The sequence below is a fragment of the Patella vulgata genome, chromosome 1, assembly GCF_932274485.2.
Source record: "Patella vulgata chromosome 1, xgPatVulg1.2, whole genome shotgun sequence".
Taxonomy (NCBI): Eukaryota; Metazoa; Mollusca; class Gastropoda; family Patellidae; genus Patella; species Patella vulgata.
In genome coordinates, this window is record NC_065879.2 from 21,211,704 (window position 1) to 21,236,027 (window position 24,324).

The 24,324-nt window shown below is 35.2% G+C and overlaps 1 protein-coding gene and 3 long non-coding RNA genes across 4 annotated transcripts in view; 2 read left to right on the forward strand and 2 right to left on the reverse strand.

Annotated features, from left to right (window-relative positions):
• LOC126816614 (3-oxoacyl-[acyl-carrier-protein] reductase FabG) overlaps positions 1-24,324 on the reverse strand; it is a 121,726-nt gene that overhangs the window by 8,484 nt on the left and 88,918 nt on the right. The gene's annotated exons all lie outside the window — the stretch shown is intronic.
• On the forward strand, positions 1,651-5,777 carry LOC126816781 (uncharacterized). The gene is made up of 3 exons (XR_007678596.2): positions 1,651-1,993; positions 3,004-3,116; positions 5,563-5,777. It is a non-coding gene; the product is annotated as an uncharacterized LOC126816781 (long non-coding RNA).
• LOC126816750 (uncharacterized) lies at positions 7,147-14,308 on the forward strand. Its single transcript, XR_008788670.1, has 7 exons — positions 7,147-7,293; positions 7,599-7,794; positions 8,000-8,146; positions 8,634-8,822; positions 9,141-9,273; positions 9,576-9,729; positions 10,094-14,308. It is a non-coding gene; the product is annotated as an uncharacterized LOC126816750 (long non-coding RNA).
• On the reverse strand, positions 15,156-18,875 carry LOC126816773 (uncharacterized). Its single transcript, XR_008788671.1, has 3 exons — positions 18,817-18,875; positions 16,564-16,641; positions 15,156-16,220 (listed from the first exon to the last, which is right to left on the reverse strand). It is a non-coding gene; the product is annotated as an uncharacterized LOC126816773 (long non-coding RNA).

Consider the following 24,324-nt stretch of genomic DNA (forward strand, 5'->3'; position numbering starts at 1 on the left):
TAACCCAGTGCCATACGCCAAGTGTGTATTGTATGAATGTGCTGCTCGAATTAATCGGTTAACTTCGTTCTGTAAATCGCATCCAGTATGTTTCTGGGAACCTGCTGTGGTGACTGGTCTGCTTCGGGTGCAAGTTGCCGAAAACGACCCCACTGCTGCCGAGAAATAGCATCACTAATTTCATTGCCAAGTCCACATAATGTGTTTTGCTCGAAAAATAATATCATGTTTTAGAAACACTAACAAAAGGGGGCGAAGAAGGGACATAAAATACCAACCAAAGCTAAGTTACCAATGTGAAGCCGTAATTTCTTATTTACAAACTGCGGGCCCCAAAGTTCTAGCGCAATGGCCACAGGAATCAACTCTAAAAAAGTAACATCAGCTAAAATAGGTGACTTTTCCCAGAATGTAACTTTCTTGCACCCCATTAGAGACTTAGCAATGTGATCAATTTTACAATTTATAGGTGTATTTTTAAATAAAATAAAATCAAATATGTGTTCATGTACGTATAGGTGTACGCTCCATAACTACGTGGTATCAAATTAAGCAGCATGACCACGTGAATATTTTACGCCATCGAATTTGGGTCCCGAATTAAGACCCAGGACGAATGAGGGACCAAGGCGAATTTGGACCCCGGGCGAATTTGGGCATCCGGCGAATTTGGCCCGGGCGAAGCATGATTTGCGAACATAATAAATATAGCGAATTTGGCCCCGGAGGGAGGTGGGGTGACCCCTCGCAATTTTAGGTCAAGGGTAAAATTGGGCCTCGAGCCAATTTGGGCCGCCGGCGAATTGGGCCACGGGCGAATTTGGACCCGTTCGAAGCGTGATTGGCAAACCCACATACATACATACATACATACACACACACACACACACACCCACACACACCCAGACGTCTAATTTTTGGAGTCCTTGGTGACTTAGGCCTAAGCGAATTTAGGCCCCGGGCGAAGCGTGATGGGTGTACATACATACATACGGCGAATCTGGGCCCTGCGCGAATCTGGGCCCCGTGCGAATTTGGTGCCTGTCGAATTCGGGCCATAGGCGAATCTGGCGAAGCCGGGTATCCTGCAAGTTTTCAATATATAAGACATAGAGAACATTTTAAAATCAGTACACGAGTCGTGTAGATTTATCTTTCGAACGCCATTTGTAATGAACAAAGAAAAACATACAATAAGGCAATGCAGAAGCAATTAGTTATTGTGAAATAGGGTTTAACGTCCTAATAGTCCATGCGATATATAATATACTACACGATATACTACTAATGCACACGGTATACTACTAATGCACAGTTACTAATGCGCATGTGTCACAGGGTTTAACATTCTACCGATGCACACGGTACATGATATGACATAGGGTTTATCGTTCTACTAATACACACGGTATAAGATATAAAATACGGTTTAACATTCTACTAATACACACGGTACATGATATGAAATAGCGTATTGTGAAATAGGGTTTCGGATCACGTCCTACTAGTACTAGTAGACACGATATATTTTACACGATATTCTACTAATACACACGGTACATGATAATAATGACATAAGGTTTAACATTCTACTAATACACACGGTACATGCTATGACATCGGGTTTAAAGTCCTAATACACAAGGTACATGATATGACATCGGGTTTATCGTTCTACCATAGAAATATATACTGACGGGAATGTCCACCGTATGACGTCATCGCGTTATGTTATGGGACGTCTGCAAAATATTGGTTCATGCATTCGCCACTTCCGGTTGCTGTCTAAATGCCGGGAAACAACTGTGTTTTCGTCGGATGCTCCGCCTGTCAAACGAGAAACCGTGGCCTCTCCTTCCATAGACTTCCAAGAAACAACCCTGAGAGGAAATTAAACTATTACGCATCATAAAATCAACTAGGGAGGATCGAGTGAACATCGACAGACTAACTATTTGCTCAAGACATTTTGAAGATGAGTGCTTTTTTACCGGTAAGTAGACTAGTAGTAGTATATCTATAGGCCTAAATGTAAACAGAAAAGCAATCGGCACTTGAGGATTCGTTAAAATCTTTTGATGTTCAATGCCTAATTTTAAAGTGTTCGCTGAAATAGCATTTTAAGTTTGATATTATCAATTCAATGATAGAACACTTGTTAAGTTGTTTAATAGGCAGCTAGGCCTAGTACTAGTACTAGTAGTATAGGCCTAAAAGACTGTATATACCGGTACTCAGATCATATACTTTATACACTGGCAATGGCAGATCATTTTATATTTTAAATTTGATATTATCAATTCAATGATAAAACTGACAATTGTTTAATAATACTAGGCTAGTAACTTTAAGTAAGGCATAGCCCCAATTTAAGACTTAAATACTTTATGAATTATTTATAGTGCAGTGCCAGTGGCAGATAATTTTATTTTTTTTTAGATGTTATTTATTCAATTGGATTAATACAAAGATAATCTTTAATAATAAAGTCCCATGTAGAATTCTGTTATTGGATTGCATCATCATATTATAAGGCTAAGTGAACAAAACTAAAAAATTATGATATTGATTGAAAGATATCTTTTCAAGTTTGTAAGTACGTAGGTCTGTCAATGGGCGAACTTTGACTCTGACCTTCGGATGGTTGAGCATGGTTCAGTTCGAAAAAAAAAAAAGAAATTGACATATATATATATATATATATTTTTCTAAATGAATCTAATTGGTCTTAGAATCCACTGAAAAATGTGTATAAATGGCCTAAATCTGCGGAGATAAATGTTTTATGAATGGGGTGCAGGAAAGGTGAATCAAGCTGGTTTCTCTTCTTGTCATGTCAGATATTCTTCACCACCACCAGGCTCCAGGGAAACCCATTGGTCTGAGGGCAGAGGGCTACCAATGATACAGATTTAATTATCATTTATTGTTTCTAGATATCCAACAACATAGCTTAAGCAATGTACAAAAGCTTTCCTAAAATTATTTATATTTATATTACAGCTACTACCAGTACTGGAAAAATAAGAAGACAGTTAAAACCTGGAAGTTTACCCACTCTTCATCTGCCTCAAAAGACTATAATGACACCCAAATTACCTGCCAGGAAACCACCGGTAAGTGTAATATGCAATTCTTTATGTACATTTCCATTAAGATTTTCTTTATCTGATAAAGGCCTATATCAAATAAAATATTTGTATCCACAACAAGGGATTGATATGTATATATTCTTATGAGAAACCCCCTTTACTTATTACATTTAATTTCTGTGAAAAGGACCAGTAAAAATTTAGTCTTGTCACATTGGTAACAATTGCCATGCAAGAGTGCATCTATAAAGGCCTAATGTGAAATGCTAGAAATTGTGAGAATCTGATTCTTGCAATAATTTGACTACCATTATCTAAATACTGTTTAATTATGAAATTAAGCAGGCATTATATGCAAGAGCTGATTCTGCCATTACTGGTCTTTCTTTAGGCCTTTAATGTTATATAAATTATGAATTAAACATTAATTAACTTACCAAGCCCATAACCAACTCTCAATGCCATTTATCTATCTTTTTATACGCCCACATTTTCATGTGGACGTATTATGCCGTCGCCCCTGTCCGTCCGGCCGCCCACAATTTGTTTGTGGACACCCTAGAGGTCACAATTCTTATCCGAATTTGACGAAACTTGAAATATAGGTTTATCTCCAAAGGATCTCGGCTGCTTTCGATATTGGCATGTATCGGATCGAAAATTCATGGATTATGGCCCCTGTTTGTACGAAAAATCACGTTTTTAGCTTGTGGACCCTATAGAGGTCACAAATTTTATCCGATTTTGTTGAAACTTGAAATGTAAGTTTATAACCCAAAGATCTCACTTCCTTTCGATATTCGCGCATATCGGACCGTAACTTCCTGAATTATGGCCCCTGATTGTACGAAAAATCGCGTTTTTAGCTTGTGGACCCTATAGAGGTCATAATTTTTATCCGATTTTAAAAAACCTATTATTTCGTGAAAATCGGCCCAAAATTGACAGACGAAATGGCCGCCATTCGTTCTCAAATAGCGTAAAAGTATGGTATATCAAGGTTGTGGACCCTATAGAGGTCACAATTTTTAGCCGATTTTGTTGAAACTTGAAATGTAAGTTTATAACCCAAAGATCTCGGTTCCTTTCGATATTCGCGCATATCGAATTGTAATTTCCTGAATTATGGCCCTTGATTGTAGGAAAAATCACTTTCTTTTTAGCTTGTTCTCTATCCATCTCTCGGAAATGTGGGCGTATCCTGCCTGGCAGCCGCTGGTTAAACTATTACGACACATATAACGAGAATTGTCAGCTCTTAATCTAATCTTACATAAGGCACGTTTAAGTTACTTGGCCTTTTAATTTAATCGTTTAATTTTGATAGGTTTTCATGTGGACGTATATTGTCGTCGCCCCTGTCAGTCCAGACAGGTCACAATTCTTATCCAATATTGTCGAAACTTGAAATATAGGTTTATCTCCCTAAGATCTTGGTTCCTTTCGATATTGGCATGTATCGGACCATAACTTCATGGATTATGGCCCCTGGTTGTACGAAAAATCTCGTTTTTAGCTTGTGGACACTCTAGAGGTCACAATTTTTATCCGATTTTGTTGAAACTTGAAATGCATGGTTATAACCCAAAGATCTTGATTCCTTTCGATGTTCGCGCATATCGGATCGTAACTTCCCTTAATTATGGCCCCTGACTCTACGAAAAATCGCGTTTTTTGGCTTGTGGTTCCTCCAGAGGTCACAATTTTTATCCAATTTAAAAAACTGTTTAAGTATATCACCGTTACACCGTAATGAGGGTTGAGTTCAAATTTTGTGAAAATCGGACCAAAACTGACGGACAAAATGGCCGCCGCTTGTACGCGAATAGTGTAAAAATATGGTACATCAAGGTTGTGGACCCTATACAGGTCACAATTGTTATCCGATTTTGTTGAAAAATGAAATGTAAGTTTATAACCCAAAGATCATTGTTCCTGTTGATATTCGCGCTTATAGGACTGTAACTTCCTGAATTATGGCCCCCGATTGTACGAAAAAATCACGTTTTTACCTTGTGGACCCTATAGAGGTCATAATTTTTATCCGATTTAAAAAAAACTATTATTATATCACCGTCACACCCTAAAGACGACTGAGTTCGAATTTCGTGATAATTGGCTCAAAACTACCAGACAAAATGGCCGCTCCTCATTCTCAAATAACGTAAAAAATATGGTATATCAAGGTTTTGGACCCTATAGAGGTCACAATTTTTATCCGATTTTGTTGAAACTTAAAATATGTAAGTTTATAACCCAAAGATCTTGGTTCCTTTTGATATTTGTGCATATTGAATTGTAATTTCCTGAATTATGGCCCTTGATTGTAGGAAAAATCACTTTTCGTTTTAGCTTGTTCTCTATCCATCTCTCAAAAATGTGGGCGTATCCTGTTTGGCAACCGCTGGTTTAATTATGAAATTAAAATATTCTGAAACATTCTAAGTAACTATTATAATTATCTTTACAGAAATCAAGAATTTCATCTTCTGTTCTGCCTTGTGGTAGTTCTACTGGTCCATCTGTCACATTTGATGCATTGAAAGAATCTACTAAATTAAAAATTCCAAATGGATGGTGTTGTGATTCATCTGATCCTGATAAGATTATCCTTGTTAGATTAGGAGGCTGTCAAATTGTTGCCAGTGTATATAAATCCATGAGTTTTACAGTGCATCTTAATGATTATCTTATACCAAATATTTTTATAGTTTCAACTAGTTAATTATATAGAAACTCTTCATTTTTGTACAGGAATAACATCTCCTGAACTTCAGTCATATTCTGAACTGCAGTCGGAAACATCTAATCATTTTCGTCATGTCAAGTTATTAATGAATTCAACATCTGAAAGTAGTATCAGTTATGCTAGCTCTGTGCGTTCTAAACAATGTTTAGGAATCTCCAATCATAACAATAAAATACCTAGTACTTTTCTTTGTACAAACTGTTGACAGGTCAAAAGAAATATAATTAGACAACATGAGCGTGTGACTGGAACCCGTTCATTTAAAATAGTTTCATCCAAAACACCATTACAACGTGTCAGTAAGGGAATAGTGACTAGAGCTCTTAAAGAATCGCGAAAACAACTAAAGAAAGTTAATAAACAGCTAAAATCAATTAAAAAACAACTTGCCAAGGAATGTTTTCCCATTGAAAGAGACATGCACAAATCTCTGTTCAGTATAATGGATAGCAGCTCTGTGACTGAACCTTTCGTAAAACTTTTTTGGAATGAACAGAAAAGCGCCTTTTCTAAGAAAAACAGAGGTCACAGCTGGCACCCAATGATGATCAGACTGGCCATTCTTCTACATTCACAAAGTCCATCTACCTATAGATCTTTACGAGAGTGTGGAATTTTAAGACTTCCAGGAGAATCAACTCTTCGTGATTTTACAAACTTCAGTAAACCTCAACCAGGATTTCATCCAGATATTCTGAAAGAAATAAAGGAAGCAGCTGATCATTTAAAAGAGGAGCAGAGATGGGTTGTCTTGCTTATGGAGATGAGATGTTCATTAAATCTGATTTGGTTTTTGATAGACAGACAGGATTAACAAGTAAGTGATATTAGGTATTAAAGGACAATGCAGCAAAAGGTTGATTTAACAGTATATTGCTTTCTGCTCAGTCCTTTTGAATAACGAATTAACTCAGATGTGCAGATATGCTTGGATACGTTTCGATACGATCAACATGATTGCTACAACTGACCTCAATATATGATAAGATCTGATAGCATCCCCACAATTACTTCACAATTAAAACCACGTAGCATGAATTGTGATAGTGGGAACCTACTAGCATAAGCGGTATCAAATGACAAGCAGTCTTCTAAATTCTAAACAGTCTGTGTTAACTGTTTATCTCCTAAGTAATTCAGGAATATATGCCTACCTACCTGAATATGAAGATGATATGAAACTGGTATGATCTATAAAGCTATAACGTCACTTCCATTCTTCCGAGTTTGAATATTTTAACTTATACTTTTTTTCTATTTTATAGTGTTAATCAAGAAGGTAATTTTAAACAGAATGTTGCAACACATTGTTTGGTATTTATGGTTGTTGGTATCAACAGTAGCATCAAATTTACCATCGGATGGTTTCCAACTAAAACTGCAACTGCAAGCAATCTTTATCCAATTTTTTGGGAATCTGTAGGACATCTAGAAACGTTTTGTAATCTAAAGGTTAGTATCAAAGCATAATAAATGGTATTACTCAAAGGTGTTTCGCACCTTCAGCACTTCACCTCCCGTGCACCCCAATCGTTGGTCTCTGAATCAGCCCTTGTTACTGGTTTTTAAAACTGGTGTTAATATTGGAAAAAGTTCATTATTAAATTGAGAAGTTGCGGAATTTATGCTGGAGAATTGCTGGAAATTTTCGACCAGATTGGTGGGTTTCGCTGACGGGAAATTTGCTGATGAATCAATATTTAGTTTCTTGTACATCTCATCTTGTAAAAAAAATTAAATTGTTATATTTTTTTTAGGTAATTGCTCTTACATCTGACAAGGCCTCCTCAAATATGAGATTTATATCTCTTCATGGACCAGATGTTCATAAAACAACCAACTTATTTGCTCCTGAAAGAGAAATATATTTCTTTTCTGATGCTCCTCATCTTCTTAAAACTAAGAAATAACTTAGCTGCCTCTGGTAGTAATCAGAACAGTCGATTATTGTGGGTAAGTCAATTTTCACATAAATTTCCTCTGGACCTAAAAGTTTCCATCTCTCAAGGGGACAATCCATGAAAGACTTAGAGACAACATAAAAATCAGTATAGGTTTAAAGACAAAGTTTATTAATTTTGGCCATTTGAAGTTTACACGTAGTGATAAATCAGTTGGTAGACATATTCTACAATCACTCTTTAAATTTTATTTGCAGAAGAACAACCAAAATCTTTTATGGAAACATGTGGCAGATGTATATGAAAGAGATATGGCTCATGAGTTGAGCAAGGTTACAAAACTTACCTACAATCACATTCATTTAACATCATTTTCTGTTATGAAAGTGAATTTTGCTGCCCAGGTAAATATATTTATTTTATGATCAGTAGTGGAATACTGCGTTTTATCAGTGAAATAAAAGTGTTATTCAACTGGGTAGTTGTTTTTACCTAAAATGATTGTAAAATCATAAAATAAATAGAACATTTGTCGTTTTGTCGTGAATAAAATATATTATTCACTCTAAAACGACAAATATCCTAAATATAACGTGTAATGAAGCGCTATATAAATCGAACAATAATAATAATAATAATAATATATTACTAAATTTTTAATGTGAAGATGCCTTCTGATATCCAGTAAAATTTTACTCATCTATGAATCAGAGGCTTTTATGCATTAGGAAATTTGATTGTTCACTATTTGTCAACAAATTGATTTTGTGTTGGGTGTGGGGGCATGATTCATGAGAGGTACTTGAATTTAAATACACTTCATTTTAGTCAAAATAGAAATTGTTATAATACTAATATCAGAATTTATTATTCCATCATAAATATTTGCAGGTCTTTAGTCGTTCTGTTGGCAAGGTGATCGAAGAATTTGGTGGAGAAGAGGCCCAGGAAACTGCTAAGTTTATTCTGTTAATTGATCGTTTCTTTGATAGTTTGAATGTAAGATCAAAGTTTGAAGGACAGAGAAAAAGAAAAACAGATCTAATGCCATACGAAAGTATTGATGATCCCAGGTTCAAGGTGAGTTACGTACCAGTATTTATATTCATGTTTTCTAGTAAATGAAGATAATCAGAAACATTGATAAGGGACTAAACCACCTCAAAATATTAGAATATGTTCGTCATTGGCATTATTAAAGAAAAATTTGAAAACATACTTATTCTTTGAGGCTTTTCCACATTAATACATCATTTATTTAATTGATACATAACATGACAATAATAATAAATATAGTAAATGACCGATTGGTATTTTATATAATTTCTAGTAAATGAAAATAATTGGAAACATTTGATTAAATACTAGATATACTAGACTGATTTTTATTTTATGTAGTTTCTTATTGATGACTTCTTGGGATATCTAGAAGACTGGAAAAAGCAGGTCGATGATCGAGCAGAATTTAGTAAAATTGAAAAGTCCAAAATGTTCCCAACTCACCAAACCTACAAGGGATTAGTAATTATAGGTATGTATTTTGGATGTTCATCATTGTCAAGTCTATTATTATATTAGAAGTCACAGGTTTTACAGGGTATGTGTCTAGTCAAGTGGGTTAATTAAAGATACATTAAGGAATATTATGGAAGAATTGACTGTTCTCGCTATAATAGTTAAAACGTAGATAACGTAAGTAGAATATGTTGAAAATTTCAATCAAATTGCTCCACTCTGCATAACATATCCAGTGTTTAAAATTTATGTAATTTTAATAAACCCATAAAAGATTTTTACACCAGCTATATTAAATGTTTTCTTTTTTTTCTATAGTTAAATCAGTTGTGGAAGCAATAAAGTTTCTCCTTTAGAATGGGGTCAGTTTTGTTTTGACAAACAAATTTTGTCAAGACCCACTCGAAGAACATTTTGGCAGACATAGGGCCCTGGGAAGGCGAAATGATAACCCAACAGTCTATGAATTTGGGTATGCATATCTATATTAAATTGAAGGGACATATTTGTAGATATTTATTTAATTAAACAAAAACTACCATTGAATGCTTTTACGTCCCATTTTATAAAATTAATTGAAACCATTTTTAAGACAATATTTAAGAGCCACTTGGCTCCCAACTGTCAACCATTTGCATTGGACTATCTGTCAGCCCATCTGCGTGTTAAGAATTCTTAACATTCTTAGAGGTGACACTGTTGATTATTCTTTGATCTTTTTTAAATTCTCAGAGGTGACACTGTTGATTATTCGTTGATCTTTTTTAAATTAATGTATGTTGTCTGAAGAAATGAACATTTCATAGATTAGTATGAATTTTTAATTTAATTTCCAGTTACCAGGAAAATAAACTTCGCCTTCAGCGCTGTCTCTCTCTCCAACTTCATCCACGTGGGAACATCAGGACAAGGAAAGCAGCAATTGATCTTGATGAAACACCTTTGAAAAAGAGAAGACAAACGACCCAGAAATAATTTCTATCTGTCTGTCCGTATGCCTGCCTGTCTGTTTTATTGAATTGGTAACTTCACAAAATGAATTATTGCTGATCAAATGTAATTTCTCAAAAGTCAAGATGCTGTTATGTAATAGAGCGAACTCTGTTTGTAGGTTAAGCAGAGCGATAAGCAATTTGATTGGTCGGGACTTTGGAGCTCGATAACTTTGATTCTAATTGAGTGAGTGAAACGTATAGTTTCATTACATCATTATCTTATCAAGGTTCGATGCTGAGCATTTTCTGCTTAGGCAAAGTTAAGACTTCGATCTGATTGTTCAAGACTTTGGAACACAATATCTCTCCTTCTAATTGAGGTAGAATGTTCAAATTTGGTGCAGGTGTATATTAGGTGAATGCCTTGACAGAGTTCGATCATGCGCATTTTCCACTAAGTTCAATGATGAGAATTTTCTGCTTAGACTAAGTAGCGATAAGCAACTCAATGAAACTGAGTGTATAGTTTAACTACCAGGTACTTCAAAACCTTGACCGAGTCTTGATTGATAAAGACTTTGGAATACAACAACTCTCCTTCAAATTGAGGTAGAATTTCAAATTTGGTGTACATTGTAGGTTTTTATTAGGTGAATGCCTTGAAAGTTTGATCATGTATATTTTCCACTAAGTTCGATGATGAGAATTTTCTGCTTAGACTAAGTAGCGATAAGCAACGCGATGAAACTTAGTGTATAGTTTCACTTCCAGGTACTTCAAATCCTTGACTGAGTTCAATCTGAACATCTTCTGCTTAGACTAAGTATAGATGATTGGTTTGATTGCTCAATACATTTTAAAAAGATAAATATGCAATTAAAGATACATTATGGAAGATTAGATAAAGAGCTGACAGTTCTCACTCTAACAGTTAAATAATAGATAATGTAACAGGAATATTCTGAAAATTTCAGTCAAATTACTTCACACTAAGCCAAGAAATACTCATTTAAAAACCTTTTTGATTGTCATAGGCTCATAGGCAGATTTAGCTCTTGCATAATGTATGTTTAGTAAATGGTATGTGTCATCTATTTATTTTAAGATGTCGGTGGGGGACAGCCTCATTATTGGCTTGTTGTCCCCCGCCTTTCGAAGAAAGCAGGGGACTATTAAAATGGGTTCGTCCGTCTGTCTGTCTGTCCGTCACACATTTTGGGACACAATAACTCTCTTTCTAATTGAGCTAGAATAATCAAACTTGGTGTAGGTGTTTATTAGGTCAATGCCTTGATGGAGTTCGAAGATGAGCATTTTCTGCTTAGGGTAAGCAGAGATAAGCAATTTGATTGGTTGATGCTTTGGGACACAATAACTTTAGTTCTATTTAAAGTAGCTAAGTCTCTAACTCAATATCATCCAAAATCTTCGACATTGAAAACACAATTTATTTGTCAGTTTAAATCAAAATCAACATTGATGTTGTGATCTTACCGGGAAAAGATGGCCTTCTGATATCTAATATTTAAGACAAAATAAACATTTTACAATTTGTACACGAATCGTGTACCATAATGCGGTTTCAGCGCTATGTGTAATAAGGGACTCGAAAAACGAGGCTAGGCATATTCCACAAGTCATGTCAAACGGTAACGCTATATTCTTATCTGGAGAGCATGCCCAATAAATACTATCGGCGTAGACTGGAATAACCAGAAGCTAGAGATTGCAATTCGATTGAGAATACTGGCGTATGTCGCCGAACCTAACTAATTAGAAATTACAGTAAAAACAGAAACGATTGAATGTAAATCAATTTATATACATTCATATTACATTATTGTATGTGTTGCGACCCATTTGTGTCAATTTCTAGGTCCCAAATATTAGCGACTTAGCTCCTTTAAGTGTGAGTGATGAAACTTTCTAATTGAGCTAAAATGTTCAAACTTGGTGTAGGTGTTTATTAGGTCAATGCCTTGATGGAGTTTGATAATGGGCATTTTCTGCTCAGGGTAAACAGAGTTGATTGGTCGAGACTTTGGAACACAATAACTCTCATTTTAATTGAGTTAGAATGTTCACACTTGGTGTAGGTGTCAATTAGGTGAATGTCTTGATGGAGTTTAAAGATGGGAATTTTCTGCTTAGGGTAAGCAGAGATAAGCAGTTTGATTGTTTGATGCTTTGGGACACGATAACTTTAGTTCTAATTAAGTGGTGAGGACACTTGGTGTATAGCTTTATTACATCAATACCTTGACTAAGTTCGATAATGAACATTTTTTGCTGAGGGTAAGCAGAGTGATAAGCAATTTGATTGGTCTAGACTTTGGAACACAATAACTCCCCTTCTAATTGAGGTAGAATGTTCAAACTTGGCGTAGGTGTCTATTAGGTGAATGTTTAAACTTGATGTAGATGTTCATTAGGTGAATGTCTTGACTGAGTTCAATGATTAACATTTCGAGCTGAAGCCAAGCAGAGCTAATTGATTTCATTTGTCGATGGTTTGGGACAAGATAATCTTGATTCTATCTGATAGAGAGTGATGAAACTTAGTGAAAATAATAAATGTGCAATAAAATATGTGTCATCTATTTATTTTGCAATTTCGGTGGGGGACATCAGCCTCACTGTTGGCTTGTTCTAATCAAGTTAGAGAGAAAACACTTGGTGTATAGCTTTATTACATCAATACCTTGACTAAGTTCGATAATGAACATTTTCTGTTGAGGGTAAGCAGAGCGATAAGCAATTTCATTGGTCGAGACTTTGGATCACAATAACTCTCCTTCTCATTGAGGTAGAATGTTCGAAATTGGTGTAGGCTTTCATTAGGTGAACGCCTTGACAGAGTTCGATGATGAACATTGTCTGCTGAACATTGTCTGCTTACGGTAAGCAGAGATAAACAATCTGATTGGTTGATGCTTTGGGGCACGATAACTTTGGTTATAATGAAGTGAGAGCAATGAAACTCCGAATATAGATTCATTATATCATTATCTTGACAAAGTTCGATGGTGAGAATTTTCTGATTAGGCTAAGAAGCGATAAGCAATTTGATTGGTCAAGACTTTGAATCATAACAACTCTGCTTTTAATTGAAGTAGAATGTTTAAACTTGATGTAGATGTTTATTAGGCGAATGTCTTGACTGAGTTCAATGATTAACATTTCGTGCTGAAGCTAAGCAGAGCTAATCGATTTCATTGGTCGATGCTTTGGATCGTTCGGATGGGACGAAAAAACCGAGGTCTGGCGTGCACGTAAAAGATCCCTTGGCAGTTGGAATTCTATATAAGAGAAGGCCGTAGCGCCGCTGCCCAGGCAAAATTTCCCTCATAGCACACTGTATGGCGTATGCCCGTCTTCATTAGCCCAGGTTAGGAGCAGAACAGTAGGACGTTAAACCCCATTTCATTTCATTTCGATGCTTTGGGACAAGATAATCTTGATTCCATCTGATCGAGCGTGATGAAACTTAGTGTATAGTTTGATTGCTTAATACTTTTGAAAAAAATAAATGTGCGATTAATATGTGTCATCTATTTTTTTTGGTTTTCGGCGGGGGACACCAGCCTCACTGTTGGCTTGGGTTTTTTTTATGATCGAATAGAATACCATTTTTGAATGTATAAAATTTATAGCCGAAAAATCTGCCTTTTGTTTTTTGTACTTGCAATTAGCATTGTTCATGATCGATAGAATTCCATTTTTGAATGTATAAAATTTATAGCCGAAAAATCTGCCTTATGTTTTTTGTACTTGCAATTAGCATTGTTCATTCCGAATTTGATGCATAACTAAGACAATTTGACTTTAGTTATCATCAGCACCCTTTATTATCAGGCTTTTGGGCCTGGAACATGGATGGTAAATACAATTTTTTTGGATGATTAAAAATAGTTCATCACCCCAAATAACAAAAATGGACATATCTTATGAACAAAACTTACAGTGCTAGCTTTAAAATGTGCACTTTAGAGTACTCAACGCCCTTAAATTGTATTTATCATGAAAATGAATATTAATTACTGTACAAATGTACAATGTTTAACATTTTTCTAACATGGGGTTTGAATGAAACATCTATTTTGTCATCTTTTTTAAGTCTTTTCGTAGCCCTTTGTTGATTTTAGATTTCTTACCTTTATATTCTCTCACATAATGTTGTATCATGCGCTTACATTTGTGATGTGCTCTTATTAAAAAAAACATGTCTATGCAAAGAATCATACATTCTTCTAAATCTTTGTCTGTAAATTGTTCTGTTTGATTGGTAGCGTCAAAGAAATCGCTCTTAATTAAAGTGTTTGTCATGCAACTGACTCTGAAATCTGTCTTTGACAAATTCAAATGTATCTGTTTATTGGGATAGATGCGTCTAAAACAGATCTCTAAACCTAAAAAAAAATCTGCAGTTTTCTTTGTAACATATGTTAAGCCACCTCTATCAAATAATTTAACTAAATCATGTTGATTATTAAAATCAGTTGAACAATTATCACTTTTCATGCAACTAAATAGATCGTGGCGAGTTTTATGATCTGTTTCATTATATTTGTGGAGAAATTTACTAATGACACTTCCAGCAATGTAAATGACAATATTGCTCTCCTCTGAACTCACACCCTGTACATGAGAGTCATTTTCAGTTTGTTTGTCTAAAATATTTTCAATAATTAGTGCATCAAAAAACTTAATACATAGAAGAGTAATAAAATTTCTGTCCAAATTGAAACGTTGAACTAGATCTTCAGATATAACTGGTAAACTGGTATGAAATGTACTCCAGCTTTTTTCCGCACAAGACTCTTTATATGAAGAACCAGACGAAAGGAAAAGTAATGGATTAAACTTTAAGTGCAAAAAGTCAATTATGGAACCCACTGCAATAGAAAATACAACACAAAAATCATAAATTTACTTGTAAAAAGCTATTTAATGTCCAGTTTATACAAAAAAAATATATATGACACTAAAATAAAAACAAGATAGCCACGCAAAGCATGGAAATACACCTACACAACAGCTTTGTAATGAAAACATTTAGCCATAGACTGTGGCGGAAAAGCAAAATTACGCTAATTAAAGTGCCATGACCTCAGAAAGTAAAATGTGATTATGATCACATGCAAGTTTGAAAAAGATTCGTCAAAAATTGTGGCTTCTATTGAGCAGAAAGGGCAACTGCATTATACACTAATACTTATGTGTGGGCCTATAATAATAATATGTGTACAATTTATATTTGGCAGGTTACATACATAAGTTAAGTTATAAAATATATAGTAGTATTAAAATAATACATACTAAATGTATAATAAAACAATTTTGAATCAATAGAAATATTGTAAAACATGAAAGCAATTTGACCCAAAGAGGTCAATGTACTGCATATTGAAATCAATGCAAACTGTCTAACCATGCTCTTAAAATTATGCCCTGTAATTTTTTGAATAATAAATCACTATTACATTATCAAGCAAACTGATGTCCATCCAATTAGTTACCATTGATATATTTTAGAGAGTTTACGGTATAGATTCTATTGAATTAACTGATAATATTGAGATTATACAGAAGTTTAAAGAGGCATTAGGTAAGATTAGATATGTAAAAGAGCTGACAGTTTTCGCTATATAGTTAAAAATTAATACTGGTAATGAAAACAGAAAATGCTGAAAATTTCAGCCATATCACTTCACTCTGAACCAAGATACTAACGATTCATTTTTCAGCTAGCCTGGATCATCATTACTAACGCCAATTCTATAATTAACAGTCTCGATTATCAATTTTTACGTTAAATTATCCATCACAAAATATATGCAGAGATTCCATATGGGTGTGAATGAACAGGCATTCAAACAGGATGGTTTTCTGTTCAGTTTCTGAGATATATTAACTACTTAATCTTGAAATCTTTCTCTTCTGATTCATATAAATGTTTCTGATATTGCTTGCATAGACGTTTTAACACAATGTTGACTGTGTAATTATCTTTAGGAACTCATCATAACTAAACAAAAATGAAAAATAGAAAAATAAAATGAAAATTAAACATTGGAACTATAAATAAAGGCTAACAAATATTTTGTGAATAAAATTCAAAAAGTATATTACCATTCAATATCTGCACAGAAGCAAATGATGGATTTGTTGATGTTAGGTTACTGGCTATTTTCTGTAACCGAATAGATGATATAGGCCTACAATTTACTACAGCAGTAGGCCTCTAGAAAGGAAATTTAAAATGTTAATTTAACCTATCTTACTATAGGCCCTTTGATAATAAATTAAATAATCATTAAAATAATACTTCGTGGTTTGGGTGCAATAGTTGAATAGTCAATATGGCCTACCTGTTTAGTTTTTTTACTTAGTGGTTTTCCACCATCATCGTAATATGGGACAGACTCCACAAAATCTGAGAAGAATTCCTGTGACGAAAATAAACAGAAGAAATTTATTATATAGCCTAGTTGCACACGTCAAAAAAAAAATGCGAGTTAGGCCTATTTTTTATATATAGGGCCTAGTAAAGTAGTATTATTATAGGCTGGTCAAACTAACATTTGACGTAGAACAAATTGCAACAAAAGGTTTTTTGATTTCTATTGACTCATTATGATGTCCTAAGTAAGGAAAAGAAAGTTTACCAAAATCGGAGTCCAAATAAGGACGGGGGGCGTGGCCAAATCCAAGATGGCGGCTGTCGATCAAAAATTGCATATATCTCTAAAACTATTGGATTTAGACACCATAAATGTATTGCTGACAGATAGGAAGTCGGTATCAGCGAGTTCAAAAATTGCGACGTTATGTCTCTATGACGTCATGACGTCGCTGCTATGTCACAACGGCATATCAGACGTCGCATTTCTTCCAAAATTAGTCCATTTACACATCTTAACAGCAGAAACGAATGCTGATGCAGAACAAGAGAGCATGCCCATTATGTTGGGTTGATAAAGAAGAACAATGTGTTACTATTACGGAGACGGGGGGGGGGGGGTTAAAGTATAACTACTGCTGCATTGCCGATAGGTGATAGTATCAGAGTAGCTGCAGGAACACGGATTCATTTCAATTGTTGAAAAAATGAAATAAAATGAGGTTATACATCCTATTGTTCTGCTCCGATTTGGCTCCCTTAGTGTGCTATGAGGGAAAATTTGCCCTGCAATGGCGCAACGGCCTACTCATATATCGAATTTCATCCGCCAAGAGGTCTTTTACTGGAGAAGTAGTGCATCAAAAGGTGAATGGGTGGGGCTGATCAATTTTGACATTTGGCCCAAAAATCATCAGAAAGATTTATATTTTGACACCAGTTTCGTAGATGTAACCGAGATGTGTTACAAAACCAACTTTCGCAGTAATGTGAACAGCACTCCCTGGTGGTTTCCACAAAAGCATTACTTTATAGTCGCGTTTTGTGGGTCCAGATCATATGTGGACAGATAGGAACTGAATATCAGAGAGTCCAAAAAGGTGAAAATCGGTCGACCCTATCCATGCAACATTCAATGCACTTCCACAGTACAAGCACAAAATAGGTTGTCAAACATTGAGTCGCTGGGCTCCTTAATGTCGCTTTTTGTTTATCTTTTTGGCCACTACATCGTTGCTCTCACTCATTCGGCTTCATCCTTAAAATTGATTCTTTCGTCTTTATACTGTAATACGTTAAACTGGAGGTTTTCGAGGTCGCCGAATTAATATCTGAACTGCTACATGTAATATTTTCTTCCATGGTCTACTCAACATAGATATTTTGTCAAATTTGAGTACAATATTGGTGTTTCGTTCGGTCATGGCACATTTTGCGGTTCAGATGTTAATTTGCCTACTCCGAAAACCTACTATTTGACGTATTATGCCACCACATGGCTAACTTTGAAATTTCCCGCCAAATGTGGCCATATTGTGAATAGAGTTGTCATATTAGGATACTAATTTGTACTGGCATCATCCGGATTCTGAATCGGCACATATTAAAGATATATAATCCATCAAAACACATTAGATGGACTTTATTTCATGGCCCGCGACAGCGACATCCATGCCCTGGGACAAGCAACTCGACGAAACGTTTTGAAAGACACATAGTCTCTAGCGTCACTTGGCGTATATCTGGGGTAACTGGAGGTTACTTTGCTAAAGCACATTGGTTGGAAAAAGGTCCACAATTGCCAAAAATATCGAAACACTATAAAACGAAGACGAAAGTAAAAGTTTCGCTTTCAGTTTCGTTTTTAATGTAATTGTGCTTTATAGAGTATATCTTGGTGTTTCTAGCTTCTGCACATCTAACTTGCGGCAACCTTAGCAATTCATCAAAAACGACATAAATTCATGATTAAACGGGGACACCAAATTACGCAAGAACCTAAACTAGCTTTGGGAGCCCTGAAACTACTATACTCTTGTTCAACCCATCCCTAAAAAGGGAGGGGAAAGATGGGATGTTAAAACGTGTTGCAAATTTCTGCGGTACCTGGGCCCGGTTCCTAGAAAATTCTTAAAGTAAGCACAAAGTCGTGCTTCACCTTTTCTTACGTAAGAAACTTATAAAAATACCGTCCCTAGAAAATTCTCAAGACCATTCTTACGTAAGCACAAGTCAAGTATAAGTCTAAGCACATTGTGACTGGTAAAGTTTACCATAAACTGAAACTACAACGCTCTTTAACGTCATAAAAACAACTTTGGTATGCGAATTACGTAATAAATTTGTCGTCTGCTTCATTGAAGTCATATGTACATGGTTGATTTAGATGCATTTGACATGTCCCCTATACACATATATATAAAATGTGCTAACAGATAAAAAAAACCGCAGACACATACAAACTAACTGAATAATTGTGAGAGCGCCCAATCTTAAAGTAGCCTGTGTGTTTGTAGTCTATTGTTTACTAATTGGCAAATAAATAAAGTGGTTTCAGGGTAGAAGCGAAATTTTCTATAGCATTCTTAATTTCTTCTGGGGAAGGATTTTCTCTGTCTCTTTGGTATCAAAAGGTGTCGAAAATGCCTTCGAACAACTCAACGGTCAGCCATCTTTATGAAGCAGAAACAAACTTAAGGTTGGTAAGCAAGCCCCATACCTTGCTTGGGACTTGTGCTTAGATTGACTATGTTTAAGAACGAAGTTGTGCTTAAGTTTTTTCTTGGAACGCATAATAACGTTCTTGTGCTTACAATGAAGTCTACTTAAAATCTAAGCACAAGAACGTTTTTAAGAATTTTCTGGGAACACAAAATAAGGTAAGTTTACTTAAATGCAAAGTCTACTAAAATCTAAGCACAAGAACGTGCTTAAGAATTTTCTAGGAATTGGACCCTGATTACTTTAATCATCAGTAGAAATACGCTATATAAAATAATATTTCGTATATTATTTTACAGCTACAATAACGAAAGAAAAGTATGTTTCCGTTTTATTCAAAAAGCAATTTATTGTCATTTCATGCAGAAAGATAATATGGTGTTAAATAGTGTATGCTTTAAATTATTATATAAATTAACAATTGGTATATTGATCGAGTATTTTACAGCGACAAATACCTTTCCGTTTAATAGAAAATTCTAATAAACAATTTATTGTTAGTTTGAGGGGAAAGTGCTACAGGTGGTAGATAATATCTAAATGTTGTTTAAATGCATATTTTCATAAGCTTATTATGCAGATAGATGTTAATATGGAAGGTCCACATTGATATAAAATAATATTTTGTGTGAAATAGGCGTCTTGAATACAATACAACATAGGCGGCTTATGAAATTTTGCAGTCTAGTAGTTTATTCATCCCTTGATTCTGAGAAATAAAAAACATTTTGCCATCAAAGCTGGTTTGAATACAGTTTGATGCAAAGTGAACGTACCCTTTACTGCTGGCCCAGTTTGCAATATTTTAGTATGTTTACGGTAATAACATGTCTTAAAATGCTTCTATTATAAAGGTCACAATTATTATCGTGCTACATATAAATATATATATAGGTATATGTTTGCTAATTTCGCTCGGTGTATTTCTTCACAGTCAGAAGATACTACATCTTGTGGTAACTATGTGTTGTGACATCACATCTTGCGGTAACTATGCTTGACATCATTAATTAGTATGCACAGATAGTTCTTTATATAAAAAGACAGAACTTCTTTTTTGAGTGTTATTAAAGTATTCTTATTGTTGTAGCATTGTAAATGTGCTAATTTCCTTATATTTTTTTTAAAAATTTGTCCACGTTTTTCGCTTAAAAATGTGGTATGTGTTTTCTTGAAAATTAATAAAAAAAATATGTTCTTCAAATAAACAGCTTCATTCTGGCCTTTATTTCATAGAAATTGATGAAAAACTAGAGCGGGTAGGATAAAATTGATATAATGCCGGCGGCCATATTTGATGACGTCATTGTGGAATAACCTACCACGTGGTGAGTGTCCACCCAAGTTCAAAATACTTACTTCGGCACCCACTAAACATTTCTTCAAATAATTCTCCCTACTCAAACTTTCCTACAGAACCATAGTCAGATGCTGGGTTAGATACCCTGGCGTTGACGATAGCATCAAACGGAACGAGAAGGGGTCGGCCGATTCTAATCTTACCAATGGAACTAGATACCCACATTCATCAGTAGTTGGTACCGACTCCCTATCTGTCCGCAATACATTTATGGTATCTAAATCCAATAGTTTTAGAGATATTTGCAATTTTTGATCGACAGCCGCCATCTTGGATTTGGCCACGCCCCCGTCCTTATTTGGACTCCGATTTTGGTAAACTTTCTTTTCCTTACTTAGGACATTATAATGAGTCAATAGAAAACAAAAAACCTTTTGTTGCAATTTGTTCTCCGTACGACATCATTTAGCCGTCGTTTGACCCGCCTATTATGATTATGGCGGTACAGAGATAAATTACGAATTGCACAATATTTACATTATAATTAATTAAAAAAATTTATTATATGATATCTGAGACGCCCCGATGTAATTTAGATCAGATATTTTGGTTTTAAAAGCAAATGGTTAATCTTTTCATTCATAACTTTACCTCTATCACGCCGTCCAAGTCCGGAAAATAACTGGCATCTGCCATTACTTCATGCAGGCCTGCATTATACCGAAAGTCACTTGTGCATCCTCCTCTTCGCGCAGGCGCTGCACAGCATATAACAACGTCATAACGCTAAACTCTTCGCGTGGACATTCCGTCTGTATATATTTCTATGGTTCTACACGGTATATGGTATGACATACGGTTCAACGTTCTACTAATACACACGGTACATGATATGACATAGGGATTATCGTTTTACTAATACACACAGTTTTTATAGGTTACAATCACTAGTTTTATTCTAAAAGCACGACGTTTCGACATATTTTTTTAAAGATTGGTTCTCAGAAAAGTATCTATCGGGTGGTTATTTCCAATAAAAGTATGGAAATTTTGGTATATATGGAAAACACTCATGGAGTGCATACAGGACAAAAATGTAAGGCTTTCCCTAATCGACAGCCCGTGACGTCAAAGGCTAGCGCTTGATGTATATGTTGATGAACTTTATGAAGAGTTAGACGCACAACACTTTCTGAGATAAAAATCACGGAAAAAGAAGCCGGCAGTGGATAATTCGAGAATTTAATTAAGCTTCGACATTTGTAATAAATAGTCGGCGATTAAAGACAGCATCGTCTTGTGTATGAATTGAATTATCCTCCTCCGAGAGAGAGGTAAGTCACGTGACACAAAAATGACCTGTTTTGGTCGATTTTTTTATAGCTAGGGTATTTCCTGGCAATTGCAATGTTTTGAGAAGGATTTGAAGCAAAAGTATGATAAATTAATTAGTTTGAATATGTTTTTAGTCCAAATATATCATCAAATCACCCAGTTTGTACCCGGGAATGTATCTTTAAATGGGAAACAATCATTGGTTTTATTGTAAAAAAGTTTCTTTTTTTTAAAACAGCTACGGATTTATTTAGGCGACATTTATCAAGCACAATAACATTTAACAAACTTGAGATCAATATCTACGAAATCCATAGTGAAGCGATCAAAATGGATTAAAAAAAAAAGTAACAAAATGAATCTAAGGGGTAAAAGAATATTTAACAAAAACAACAAGCCCAACAAGGTAATTAGCTTACTGAATAAACTCTAATGCATGAGTAGGGGGTTAAACTAGCATGAAGCCATTCAAAGGGTGTCATGAACAAACGGGGTAAAGCTGATGAGGCACAGATAGTAAGGCCATATACATGAAATTAAATATGATATGGATTTGTAAATACAAATATAACAATACACAAATAATGGACAGGTTTGGGAGAATCTATAATAGCGAAAACTTAACAATCAAAAGGGGGAGATTTTAATACAACCAAGAGTTCTAAATTGTCATAGATAAATTATATTATGCATACTAATAACATCATGATATGCCCTGGGGATGTAAAGCCCTAAGTTCCTATTAAGTTCAGGCGAATATCTTCTGATGTTTTTTGCTTCTAGGATCTTCCTGGTGTTCTTGTTCTGTTGGTTAGTGGTGAGTATTAAGACCTCATTCCATTTAACTCGATGTTGTGGGTGTTTCTGTAGATGTTCCGCTATGGCTGAATTATAAGTGGCAGCTTTGGACCTATGTTCTGTTATTCTTTTGTCAATTGGTCGTGTCGTTTCCCCAATACATGATTGATTGCAGGAACAAATCACTTGATAGACAACTCCTTTGGGTTGAATGGGGAGAATTGGTTGCAGCTTACCACTGGCTTCAGTATTTGTTTCAGGGTTGTAGGGACCGCGAATGTGGTATCGATGTTCGATTTCTTTAGTAGATTGTTCACTTTGTATGTTAGATTACCATAAAAGGGCAAGGTTATTCTGATGGGGGATTTTTCAGGTTTTTGACGATCTGTCCCAGTGGTTTTTATCGTTTCATTGATCTGCTTATTCACTAGTAAGGGGTTATAATTATTCAAGTTACAAAACACATGAATTCTGGTGCACAAATGTTAATTGCTCTGCGTGCTCGGATGGATATAAGGGCTTTTTCAACATAGTGAGGATGACTGGAATTGTAATTAATATATATATATATATTGGTCTGTGTGGGTTGGTTTGCGGTATATTTTTGTTTTCATTTGATTATTCACTTTTATAACGATAAGAGGATACTTGTCGAAACGTCGTGCTTTTAGAATAAAACTAGTGATTGTATCCCATAAAAACTGTGTTCTGTTAATGTATTTACCGATCGCTAAATGCCACTCAAAGATTATCACACGGTACCACACTGATCCACAGTGAATATTCGCTAGGCCCCGACAATCAATGATAAGGATGACATCGATGGGACTTAATGAGGTACAAATATTAACTTTTTTCTTCCGAAAAATTAAATTCTAAAACATTTTTTTTATGTATTAGAAAAATAAATAAAGACGTTTGAAGTATTTGTAGGTAAAAATTATTTCCTATTTTAGTCTTAATGGGTATTAAAATGAGTAAAAGGCGCCACTCTGCTCGAATCTGTAACGTCTTATGTAAACAATGCACGCGCCATTGAGCCAATGATTGAGGCCGCGTGATATCTTTTACAGAGATATTAGAAGATTTTCGTAATACTCTGTGAAACAGATTGACATAGGTTTTAAAGTAAATGAATTGAAATGAAATGGGGTTTAACGTCCTACTGTTCTGCTCCGAACTGGGCTAATGAAGACGGGCATACGCCATACAGTGTGCTATTAGTGAAATTTTGCCCGGACAGCGGCACTACGGCCTACTCTTATATCGAATTCCAACTGTCAAGGGATCTTTTACGTGCAGACCATTGTGTACTCGGGACTTTCGTTCCATCCAAACGACTAGACACCTGTCCTTGTCAGGCCCTCCGTCCTGCATCGCTGACAAGGGAGGGACCACGCCGGAAAATCTGGATGAACTTTCTCGGTCAATGCAGGGATCGAACACTCGACCTCCATGCTAGCGAGCCAGCGTCTTACCCACTTAGCCACGTGATCTCCGGGGTTTAACGTTCTACTAATACACACGGTATATGATTTGAAATAGGGTTTAACGTTCTACTAATACACACGGTAT